Source organism: Phyllobates terribilis, unplaced genomic scaffold (genome assembly GCF_046119375.1).
Source record: "Phyllobates terribilis strain yellow unplaced genomic scaffold, ASM4611937v1 Scaffold_650__1_contigs__length_881393, whole genome shotgun sequence".
NCBI classification, from domain to species: Eukaryota; Metazoa; Chordata; class Amphibia; order Anura; family Dendrobatidae; genus Phyllobates; species Phyllobates terribilis.
In genome coordinates this window covers 592,370-604,785 of record NW_027363410.1, presented here as the reverse complement: position 1 = coordinate 604,785, position 12,416 = coordinate 592,370, and the positions used below count along the sequence as shown (strand labels likewise).

Here is a 12,416-nt window from a genome sequence, read left to right as displayed (position 1 = left end):
CATTTTGGTTCAACTTCAGCAACTGTGCATTGCATTGCCATGTAATGTGATGCAATGCTATCTTTCTAGCTCTCCCTTTTTACTTCCTTTTGGATAAACAGACATATTAGGCAAGCATTTTGGAGCTTTCACCTAAATAACTACAGGTGGTGAGATAAGCTGCACAATATAATTGACCTTTCAGTATATTGTTGCACACACACCATCTATTTAGCAAATGCCCTTGTTATCAACAGCAGCCTTTTAAACTCACCTGAGCTAACAGGTATGTGCGCTGGTTACTCTGCTGCGCTTAAAATTTCTTTTTTGGTTTGCTACAATGCCTTTTCTGAAACGTTGTCTCCTTCTGCTGGAACACTGACTTCTTTCATTTAATGCCTGCAGACTATAAAAGAGAACCCAACCCAAAAAGTTTGGTTGATTAGTCTGTGGCATTCTGTTAAACTGTTGCTTATGGCGGTCTCTGTGAGCTTCTCAGCGACATTCAGCCAGCCAGGTATCCTGCCTGCAGTAGATGGAATGTGGCAATGGAACGATGGCTGCGCGTGTCATAATAGGCTCTGAGCCTTTATATACCTGTGCACAGCAGCAGCCACCTTCAGTCTGCTGCTGGACAGCCAGCAGCAGCAGCAGCAGGAGAGGTATGTAATCAGGAGCCCTCCTGCTAAGGGTAGACAGCTGCTCGTTCCACCCCACCCCCCGCCTTAATTGGTTCTCCTCCCTTCCAACGGTGTTGAGGCGGGTGGGAACAGCAGGGGGTGAAGGTGCTGTGTTTAAAGAGGTGGAGTTATGCAGATCTAAAACGCGTGGATTGCAGCAGCAGCAAGCCGAAAAGTGCAGGCATGTAAGGGATCTAGAGGTTGACAACATGTCTTCTTAACGGGAGTCCAGGAGCTCATCTCCACAAATGGACTTTTCAGGATCCTTGGGTGGCTCCGTAGTTTGAAACCAATTCTGGTTATCGCTTCTCGGCCTTTTGGCTAAGATCAAGTGTAGTATCTGTTCTTATCAGTTTAATATCTGATACGTCCCCTATCTGGGGACCATATATTAAATGGATTTTTAGAACAGGGAGATGGAAAAAGAGCTTGCTCTGTCCACTCCACGCATTGACCTGGTATTGCAGTATCTCCAGGACCGGTGCACCCCTTCTTTAATGCAGTTTCTAAAATCAGAAAGAATTGAATTCAATGTTTTTTGTTCATTTTGCTTGTTTGTCGGATTTGGGGATGGACTCTTTGGCTTTGCTTTTCTTCTCCTCATTGGATTTTTCATGTTCAAAGTTGCAGAAGCCAGATTACAAGCTCATTTTGGTTCAACTTCAGCAACTGTGCATTGCATTGCCATGTAATGTGATGCAATGCTATCTTTCTAGCTCTCCCTTTTTACTTCCTTTTGGATAAACAGACATATTAGGCAAGCATTTTGGAGCTTTCACCTAAATAACTACAGGTGGTGAGATAAGCTGCACAATATAATTGACCTTTCAGTATATTGTTGCACACACACCATCTATTTAGCAAATGCCCTTGTTATCAACAGCAGCCTTTTAAACTCACCTGAGCTAACAGGTATGTGCGCTGGTTACTCTGCTGCGCTTAAAATTTCTTTTTTGGTTTGCTACAATGCCTTTTCTGAAACGTTGTCTCCTTCTGCTGGAACACTGACTTCTTTCATTTAATGCCTGCAGACTATAAAAGAGAACCCAACCCAAAAAGTTTGGTTGATTAGTCTGTGGCATTCTGTTAAACTGTTGCTTATGGCGGTCTCTGTGAGCTTCTCAGCGACATTCAGCCAGCCAGGTATCCTGCCTGCAGTAGATGGAATGTGGCACTGGAACGCTGGCTGCGCGTGTCATAATAGGCTCTGAGCCTTTATATACCTGTGCACAGCAGCAGCCACCTTCAGTCTGCTGCTGGACAGCCAGCAGCAGCAGCAGCAGGAGAGGTATGTAATCAGGAGCCCTCCTGCTAAGGGTAGACAGCTGCTCGTTCCACCCCACCCCCCGCCTTAATTGGTTCTCCTCCCGTCCAACGGTGTTGCGGCGGGTGGGAACAGCAGGGGGTGAAGGTGCTGTGTTTAAAGAGGTGGAGTTATGCAGATCTAAAACGCGTGGATTGCAGCAGCAGCAAGCCGAAAAGTGCAGGCATGTAAGGGATCTAGAGGTTGACAACATGTCTTCTTAACGGGAGTCCAGGAGCTCATCTCCACAAATGGACTTTTCAGGATCCTTGGGTGGCTCCGTAGTTTGAAACCAATTCTGGTTATCGCTTCTCGGCCTTTTGGCTCAGATCTGTAATGGGTCTAGTCATTTGGCTGTCTGTGCGTTAACTCTTGGCCCTGTGGCATCGCCATTTTATGGCTTAAGCCACTTGCTGCTATAAGGAGTTGGCCAGTAGACACGACTAGCGATAATGGGACGCATTCGATACGCTGGGCCCGGTGAGGCTCGAGTGAAGTTTGGAATCCAGATTGATGTGGAAGAAGGCAAAGAAGGAATCTTTACCCTCAGCTTCGTGGTGAAGGAGATTTTGTTTGGACTCCTTGAAGTGAAGAAGGAAGAAATCTTGTGCCTCCAGCAATTCAAAAGCAAGTATAATCTTGTATTTACTTCTATGGCTGTTTGCAACAATTTCTATGATTGTTTGAAAAAGAATCTGGACAATCAATATTTGGATGGGCTGACTTTTGTCATCTTGTATTGCTCCAAAGAGGTACCTCTGACTGTTTTCATGTACAACCCACATGTGGACTTGGCTTTGATTTATGCCTTTCTAAATAGGCACTGCTATATTACCAAGGTGGCAGTAAAAGTCATGAATGAGGAGGAACTATGGACCGGTAAATATCGTTTCATGGTCAAGTTCCGGGAAAGTCCTGATGAACCAGGGGGTATACATTATCCTCCATCAAATTTTTCCATTGGGAGTGAGCGGGGTTACCTGTTCTTCCCCAATGCGCCCAGGTTTTGTCGTCATTGTAGGAGGTATGGCCATACTCAGGAAGCATGCGACATCAGACAGATTATTTGCAGGAAGTGCAATGAGGTGGGTCATTCTTCCAATAATTGCAAAAATGAAATAGTCTGTAACCTCTGCGGAGAGAAGGGGCATGCCTTCAGAGACTGTATATTCCATCCTGGTTCATATGCGGGGGCAGCGGGAAGGGGAAGGAGAAGAAATGAATCTCCTGCACCCACAGCTCCAACTCCGACTGCTCCAACTCCGACTGCTCCGATATCTACTCTGGCTTTCCTGGATGAGGAGGAGGCTCGGGTTGCTTTTCCAGAACTGGTTCGTGTGAATGTAAGAGGAAATATGGAGCTGGCACCTGAGCCACCGGTGCAGAGGGCCGCGTCTGTGGCTTCAGATGTCAGTGAGTCTGAGACGATAACTGATGATCGCATAGGCATGGAAGTGGCCCCGGTGGAGGATCTGGAGGCTGAAATTCCAGACATGATGGTTACATTGCAGGGGGAAGAGGAGTCTGATCTGACCAGAACACCGCATGTGGCCTGGAGCGATGTCGTTTCTGACCTTGAGGAGGAGGGATGTCAGGGGGACTTTGACCCCCAGCGGCGGGATTATAGTTCAGATGAAGATGGAGGCGCTTCAGTGAAGAAAAAGAAGAAAACTGAACCATCCTTTTCCCCTTTAAGTGACTGCAGTGTGAGTCCAGCCCGGGTGTACCCTACTGCATCCGATCCCCAAGATGTGTCTTTTTTGGGGGAAGGCACAAACTACGATATCTGCACGTCCAGCGTCCTACCCCCAGAAGGGTTAGGATGATGTACAGGTGGGCATGTTGTCGTGACCTGCCACATCAAATTAATAGATGGGTGCCCAAGTTGCTCTCAGCATCTTGTCGCTAAATGTTCGGCTGATTAAATCTGAGTCGAGAAGAGTGGCAATTTTGGACTACTTGAGCAACTTGGATGCGGACGTATACTGTGTGCAGGAGTGTGCGATCTCCGATCCCTTAAGTGAAAATGCATGGCCTTTAGGTCAAAGTGTGTGGTCTGGTTCTGTATGTAATAAAAATTGTGGGGTAGGTGTTTTGGTGAAGGGTTATAGTGTTAAGATAGAAAGTTACATGGTGGTGGAGGCGGGGAGGTGTGTAATATGTGAGTTAAATTGTAGGGGGTGGAGGGTTAGGGTGGTAAATATGTATGCACCAATAGATAAAGGGGAGAGGCTGGAAATTTTTGAGAAATTATGTTTTTTTTTATCTGGCAAAATGCCAATAATTTTTGTTGGAGATTTCAATTGTGTGACGGAGGGGGATAAGATGGATGTTACAGGTAAAAGACTCAAGAGTCTTGTGGCGGATTTTTCCTTACAGGATGCTGCGGAAGTTTTTTTAGGTAATCCACCTCCTGCGACCTATAAGGCCGACAGGGGAGGCATAGAGTCTAGAATAGACCGTATCTTCTTTTCTTCACAAAATGTTATTTGTAGGAATTTCCAGCAGGAAGATGTTCCCTTCTCTGACCATGTGTGTTTGAGGGCACGTCTAGAAGGTAAGATTTCCTTTGTATATGGTGGTGGCGTGTGGAAACTTAATGTGCGTTTGCTGGAAGATAATAGGATCATGTGTGATTTTAGGCGAATGTATGTTAGGTGGAGGGATAAAAAAAGTGATTACAGGAATGTGCTTGAGTGGTGGGACTGGATGAAGAGTGAGATTGTTTTTTTCTTTAGAAAAAGGGGCAGGAGGAAAGCAGCAATGAATAGAGCAAAATTTAATGATTTAAGCTCTAGACTGGAGTGGCTGAGGAAGTTAAGGATGATTGGAGTGGATGTGGATGTTTTGATGTGTCAAGTGAAAGAAGAGATTAAGAAATATATTGAGGGTAAAGGGAAAGAAATTATTTACCGTTCTAAGATTGAACATTTGGAGAAAAATGAGAAATGCACAAGGTTTTTTTTCAAAAAAGTTTTTGGGAAGAAAGTAGATATGGATGAGGTGGTGAATGGCGATGGGGTGTGTGTGAGTGGGAAGGATGTGATGCAGGAGGTGGTGTTGTTTTATAAGGAGTTGTATGGGGAAAAATGGGTTGATGATAGGATGTTGACTGATGCTTTGGGGTGTTTAGAAGGTTGTTTGGGTGAGGATGAACGTGAAATATTGGATGATGTAATTGTGTTGGATGAAGTTAAAAAAGTGGTGATGTCTGCGAGTAAGAATAAAACACCTGGGAAGGATGGACTGCCCGTGGAGTTATATGTTAAGGAATGGGACACGATGGGAAATGACTTATTGGAGGTGTGCCAGTATATGTTCACGGAGAATATGTTGAGTGAATCTATGAGAGATGGGGTGGTGGTTTTGGTTCATAAGAAAGGTGATAAAAAGGATTTGGGGAATTGGAGGCCAATCACCCTTTTGAATGCAGACTATAAGGTGTTTAGTAAATTGTTGGCTAGCCGGATGCGGGAAGTGATTGGCGGTGTGGTGGATGAAGATCAAGTGTGTGCAGTGCCTGGGAGAAGTATGACTGAAAATTTGGTGTTGTTGCGTGATGTGATTGGGGATTGTATGAGTCGTAAGCAGAAATGTTTGTTGTTTTCGGTTGATTTTGAAAAAGCTTTTGACCGTGTGTCACATAGCTTTATGTTTAAGGTTTTGTCTAAGATGGGTTATTCCAGGAATTTTGTAAACTGTGTTAGGAGTTTGTATTGTAATGTTTCAAGTGAATTTTTGGTGAATGGGTGGTTGAGTGAGAAAGTGAGAATTAAATCAGGAGTGCGTCAGGGGTGCCCTATGTCCCCTTTTTTGTTTATTAGTGTGATTGAAGTGTTGATGTGTATGGTTAGGAAGGATAAGTTTATGAGAGGTGTGATGATTCCTGGGAGTAATGGAAAGGATGTGAGAATTCTAGGTTACATGGATGATGTAGTGATTGTGAGTGGGAATATGGCTGCGATGAGTAGGACAAGGTTGATATTAAGTTTGTTTTGTAGTGTCTCAGCTTTTAAGGTCAATTGGACTAAGAGTTCCTTTAAATGTTTTGGTGAGAGGAATGTACGGATGGATGGTGTGAGGTGTGAGGATGGTGCAATAAAGGTGCTTGGGATTAAGTTTAATGATGATTTGAAAGGAAATGAGAGTTGGGAACATTGTGGGGTGAGAGTGGTGCGCAAGTTGAATTTTTGGCGAATGAGAGAATTAACTCTGACTGGGAAAGTTCTGATTATTAAGGCGGTTATTTTGACTATTTTGTTGTTTGTTGCGAATGTATATCCTGCTGCTTTTAAGAAAATTAGGAAAACTGAGAAATTCATCTTTAATTTTCTTTGGGGAAGTCGCATGGAGAAATTGAAACGGGAATATGTCTATAAGTTATGTGTAAATGGTGGTTTGGATTTTCCAAATATTGATTTCTTTTTAGGGATTAGTTACGTGAAAATGGTGGTGGTGGTTCTAGGGAAAAGTAATAAGTGTGCTTATATGATGAAGTATTCGGCTGGATGGATGCTTTATGGCTTAAAGTGGGTCAAAAGGGATGCTAGAGTGCCTGTTGCTTTTAAGTGTCCTGTATGGTATGGTTGTGTTGAGAAATTTGTAAGGAAGTATGATTTGTTGTCCGTTAACATGAGTGATTTTAGGCAAAAGAAGAAAGTCATTAGGATGGTGCGTGAGCGTGAGGTGGTATGTAATATCAATGGGTTGAGAGGGGAGGAAGTAACCGAGATGTGGAGAAAATTAAGTATAGATGGTGTGACTAACAGACAGAGAGATATCGCTTGGATGATATTGCATGACATTTTGCCTGTTAGAGATGTGCAAAAGAAGAGGGATTTAGTTAAATCTGAGGTATGCCCGAGGGATGGATGTGGTTTGAGAGAGCATGTTAGACATATGGTATGGGATTGTGATTTTGCATATGATGTATGGAAGGGTATAGGGGGACTTTGCAAGGAATTGGTGGGTGTAAAGTATGTAAATTGGAAACTTGCTATGTTTGGGATGGGTGCATGTAGTAGAATTAAGGATAGGATTTTATGGTTGTTGGTGGTGTGTGTAATTGAAAGTTTGTGGGATGCGAGGAATTTGTTAGTTTTTAAAAGGAAGAAAATGTCAGTTAATGAATGTTTGAGATTGATTCTGTCACGTATGTATGTAATATACCTCTGGGATCAGGAACGTGGAAGTATTATAGATGCTGAAGGGATCTGGAAGTTTAAAAAGTGGAGGTTTTTGGTAAAGTTTAATTAGTAGTGTATAATGTACCTGATGATAAGGTTTGGTTTTATTTTTGATTATATACCAAGTGTGATGAAAGGCTAAGTGTCAATGAAAGGCTTTTGTAAGTCGATTTGATTGAGCTTATGCTCCGGCCTATCTGATTTGGAAAAAAAAAAAAAAAAAAAAAAAATCTGTTCTTATCAGTTTAATATCTGATACGTCCCCTATCTGGGGACCATATATTAAATGGATTTTTAGAACAGGGAGATGGAAAAAGAGCTTGCTCTGTCCACTCCACGCATTGACCTGGTATTGCAGTATCTCCAGGACCGGTGCACCCCTTCTTTAATGCAGTTTCTAAAATCAGAAAGAATTGAATTCAATGTTTTTTGTTCATTTTGCTTGTTTGTCGGATTTTGGGATGGACTCTTTGGCTTTGCTTTTCTTCTCCTCATTGGAGTTTTCATGTTCAAAGTTGCAGAAGCCAGATTACAAGCTCACTTTGGTTCAACTTCAGCAACTGTGCATTGCATTGCCATGTAATGTGATGCAATGCTATCTTTCTAGCTCTCCCTTTTTACTTCCTTTTGGATAAACAGACATATTAGGCTAGCATTTTGGAGCTTTCACCTAAATAACTACAGGTGGTGAGATAAGCTGCACAATATAATTGACCTTTCAGTATATTGTTGCACACACACCATCTATTTAGCAAATGCCCTTGTTATCAACAGCAGCCTTTTAAACTCACCTGAGCTAACAGGTATGTGCGCTGGTTACTCTGCTGCGCTTAAAATTTCTTTTTTGGTTTGCTACAATGCCTTTTCTGAAACGTTGTCTCCTTCTGCTGGAACACTGACTTCTTTCATTTAATGCCTGCAGACTATAAAAGAGAACCCAACCCAAAAAGTTTGGTTGATTAGTCTGTGGCATTCTGTTAAACTGTTGCTTATGGCGGTCTCTGTGAGCTTCTCAGCGACATTCAGCCAGCCAGGTATCCTGCCTGCAGTAGATGGAATGTGGCAATGGAACGCTGGCTGCGCGTGTCATAATAGGCTCTGAGCCTTTATATACCTGTGCACAGCAGCAGCCACCTTCAGTCTGCTGCTGGACAGCCAGCAGCAGCAGCAGCAGGAGAGGTATGTAATCAGGAGCCCTCCTGCTAAGGGTAGACAGCTGCTCGTTCCACCCCACCCCCCGCCTTAATTGGTTCTCCTCCCTTCCAACGGTGTTGAGGCGGGTGGGAACAGCAGGGGGTGAAGGTGCTGTGTTTAAAGAGGTGGAGTTATGCAGATCTAAAACGCTTGGATTGCAGCAGCAGCAAGCCGAAAAGTGCAGGCATGTAAGGGATCTAGAGGTTGACAACATGTCTTCTTAACGGGAGTCCAGGAGCTCATCTCCACAAATGGACTTTTCAGGATCCTTGGGTGGCTCCGTAGTTTGAAACCAATTCTGGTTATCGCTTCTCGGCCTTTTGGCTAAGATCAAGTGTAGTATCTGTTCTTATCAGTTTAATATCTGATACGTCCCCTATCTGGGGACCATATATTAAATGGATTTTTAGAACAGGGAGATGGAAAAAGAGCTTGCTCTGTCCACTCCACGCATTGACCTGGTATTGCAGTATCTCCAGGACCGGTGCACCCCTTCTTTAATGCAGTTTCTAAAATCAGAAAGAATTGAATTCAATGTTTTTTGTTCATTTTGCTTGTTTGTCGGATTTTGGGATGGACTCTTTGGCTTTGCTTTTCTTCTCCTCATTGGATTTTTCATGTTCAAAGTTGCAGAAGCCAGATTACAAGCTCATTTTGGTTCAACTTCAGCAACTGTGCATTGCATTGCCATGTAATGTGATGCAATGCTATCTTTCTAGCTCTCCCTTTTTACTTCCTTTTGGATAAACAGACATATTAGGCAAGCATTTTGGAGCTTTCACCTAAATAACTACAGGTAGTGAGATAAGCTGCACAATATAATTGACCTTTCAGTATATTGTTGCACACACACCATCTATTTAGCAAATGCCCTTGTTATCAACAGCAGCCTTTTAAACTCACCTGAGCTAACAGGTATGTGCGCTGGTTACTCTGCTGCGCTTAAAATTTCTTTTTTGGTTTGCTACAATGCCTTTTCTGAAACGTTGTCTCCTTCTGCTGGAACACTGACTTCTTTCATTTAATGCCTGCAGACTATAAAAGAGAACCCAACCCAAAAAGTTTGGTTGATTAGTCTGTGGCATTCTGTTAAACTGTTGCTTATGGCGGTCTCTGTGAGCTTCTCAGCGACATTCAGCCAGCCAGGTATCCTGCCTGCAGTAGATGGAATGTGGCAATGGAACGCTGGCTGCGCGTGTCATAATAGGCTCTGAGCCTTTATATACCTGTGCACAGCAGCAGCCACCTTCAGTCTGCTGCTGGACAGCCAGCAGCAGCAGCAGCAGGAGAGGTATGTAATCAGGAGCCCTCCTGCTAAGGGTAGACAGCTGCTCGTTCCACCCCACCCCCCGCCTTAATTGGTTCTCCTCCCTTCCAACGGTGTTGAGGCGGGTGGGAACAGCAGGGGGTGAAGGTGCTGTGTTTAAAGAGGTGGAGTTATGCAGATCTAAAACGCGTGGATTGCAGCAGCAGCAAGCCGAAAAGTGCAGGCATGTAAGGGATCTAGAGGTTGACAACATGTCTTCTTAACGGGAGTCCAGGAGCTCATCTCCACAAATGGACTTTTCAGGATCCTTGGGTGGCTCCGTAGTTTGAAACCAATTCTGGTTATCGCTTCTCGGCCTTTTGGCTAAGATCAAGTGTAGTATCTGTTCTTATCAGTTTAATATCTGATACGTCCCCTATCTGGGGACCATATATTAAATGGATTTTTAGAACAGGGAGATGGAAAAAGAGCTTGCTCTGTCCACTCCACGCATTGACCTGGTATTGCAGTATCTCCAGGACCGATGCACCCCTTCTTTAATGCAGTTTCTAAAATCAGAAAGAATTGAATTCAATGTTTTTTGTTCATTTTGCTTGTTTGTCGGATTTTGGGATGGACTCTTTGGCTTTGCTTTTCTTCTCCTCATTGGATGTTTCATGTTCAAAGTTGCAGAAGCCAGATTACAAGCTCATTTTGGTTCAACTTCAGCAACTGTGCATTGCATTGCCATGTAATGTGATGCAATGCTATCTTTCTAGCTCTCCCTTTTTACTTCCTTTTGGATAAACAGACATATTAGGCAAGCATTTTGGAGCTTTCACCTAAATAACTACAGGTGGTGAGATAAGCTGCACAATATAATTGACCTTTCAGTATATTGTTGCACACACACCATCTATTTAGCAAATGCCCTTGTTATCAACAGCAGCCTTTTAAACTCACCTGAGCTAACAGGTATGTGCGCTGGTTACTCTGCTGCGCTTAAAATTTCTTTTTTGGTTTGCTACAATGCCTTTTCTGAAACGTTGTCTCCTTCTGCTGGAACACTGACTTCTTTCATTTAATGCCTGCAGACTATAAAAGAGAACCCAACCCAAAAAGTTTGGTTGATTAGTCTGTGGCATTCTGTTAAACTGTTGCTTATGGCGGTCTCTGTGAGCTTCTCAGCGACATTCAGCCAGCCAGGTATCCTGCCTGCAGTAGATGGAATGTGGCAATGGAACGCTGGCTGCGCGTGTCATAATAGGCTCTGAGCCTTTATATACCTGTGCACAGCAGCAGCCACCTTCAGTCTGCTGCTGGACAGCCAGCAGCAGCAGCAGCAGGAGAGGTATGTAATCAGGAGCCCTCCTGCTAAGGGTAGACAGCTGCTTGTTCCACCCCACCCCCCGCCTTAATTGGTTCTCCTCCCTTCCAACGGTGTTGAGGCGGGTGGGAACAGCAGGGGGTGAAGGTGCTGTGTTTAAAGAGGTGGAGTTATGCAGATCTAAAACGCGTGGATTGCAGCAGCAGCAAGCCGAAAAGTGCAGGCATGTAAGGGATCTAGAGGTTGACAACATGTCTTCTTAACGGGAGTCCAGGAGCTCATCTCCACAAATGGACTTTTCAGGATCCTTGGGTGGCTCCGTAGTTTGAAACCAATTCTGGTTATCGCTTCTCGGCCTTTTGGCTAAGATCAAGTGTAGTATCTGTTCTTATCAGTTTAATATCTGATACGTCCCCTATCTGGGGACCATATATTAAATGGATTTTTAGAACAGGGAGATGGAAAAAGAGCTTGCTCTGTCCACTCCACGCATTGACCTGGTATTGCAGTATCTCCAGGACCGGTGCACCCCTTCTTTAATGCAGTTTCTAAAATCAGAAAGAATTGAATTCAATGTTTTTTGTTCATTTTGCTTGTTTGTCGGATTTTGGGATGGACTCTTTGGCTTTGCTTTTCTTCTCCTCATTGGATTTTTCATGTTCAAAGTTGCAGAAGCCAGATTACAAGCTCATTTTGGTTCAACTTCAGCAACTGTGCATTGCATTGCCATGTAATGTGATGCAATGCTATCTTTCTAGCTCTCCCTTTTTACTTCCTTTTGGATAAACAGACATATTAGGCAAGCATTTTGGAGCTTTCACCTAAATAACTACAGGTGGTGAGATAAGCTGCACAATATAATTGACCTTTCAGTATATTGTTGCACACACACCATCTATTTAGCAAATGCCCTTGTTATCAACAGCAGCCTTTTAAACTCACCTGAGCTAACAGGTATGTGCGCTGGTTACTCTGCTGCGCTTAAAATTTCTTTTTTGGTTTGCTACAATGCCTTTTCTGAAACGTTGTCTCCTTCTGCTGGAACACTGACTTCTTTCATTTAATGCCTGCAGACTATAAAAGAGAACCCAACCCAAAAAGTTTGGTTGATTAGTCTGTGGCATTCTGTTAAACTGTTGCTTATGGCGGTCTCTGTGAGCTTCTCAGCGACATTCAGCCAGCCAGGTATCCTGCCTGCAGTAGATGGAATGTGGCAATGGAACGCTGGCTGCGCGTGTCATAATAGGCTCTGAGCCTTTATATACCTGTGCACAGCAGCAGCCACCTTCAGTCTGCTGCTGGACAGCCAGCAGCAGCAGCAGCAGGAGAGGTATGTAATCAGGAGCCTTCCTGCTAAGGGTAGACAGCTGCTCGTTCCACCCCACCCCCGCCTTAATTGGTTCTCCTCCCTTCCAACGGTGTTGAGGCGGGTGGGAACAGCAGGGGGTGAAGGTGCTGTGTTTAAAGAGGTGGAGTTATGCAGATCTAAAACGCGTGGATT

At 43.9% G+C, this 12,416-nt stretch overlaps 5 non-coding genes across 5 annotated transcripts; all 5 read left to right on the top strand.

The window, feature by feature from the left end:
* Window positions 1–960: 960 nt before the first annotated feature.
* On the top strand, window positions 961–1,151 carry LOC141235041 (U2 spliceosomal RNA). The gene has a single exon (XR_012300898.1). It is a non-coding gene; the product is annotated as a U2 spliceosomal RNA (small nuclear RNA).
* Window positions 1,152–7,343: 6,192 nt separating this feature from the next.
* On the top strand, window positions 7,344–7,531 carry LOC141235327 (U2 spliceosomal RNA). Its single transcript, XR_012301173.1, has one exon. It is a non-coding gene; the product is annotated as a U2 spliceosomal RNA (small nuclear RNA).
* Window positions 7,532–8,646: 1,115 nt separating this feature from the next.
* On the top strand, window positions 8,647–8,837 carry LOC141235040 (U2 spliceosomal RNA). The gene has a single exon (XR_012300897.1). It is a non-coding gene; the product is annotated as a U2 spliceosomal RNA (small nuclear RNA).
* A 1,115-nt stretch (window positions 8,838–9,952) lies between these two features.
* LOC141235170 (U2 spliceosomal RNA) lies at window positions 9,953–10,143 on the top strand. The gene has a single exon (XR_012301025.1). It is a non-coding gene; the product is annotated as a U2 spliceosomal RNA (small nuclear RNA).
* A 1,115-nt stretch (window positions 10,144–11,258) lies between these two features.
* On the top strand, window positions 11,259–11,449 carry LOC141235039 (U2 spliceosomal RNA). Its single transcript, XR_012300896.1, has one exon. It is a non-coding gene; the product is annotated as a U2 spliceosomal RNA (small nuclear RNA).
* The last annotated feature ends 967 nt before the right edge of the window (window positions 11,450–12,416 follow it).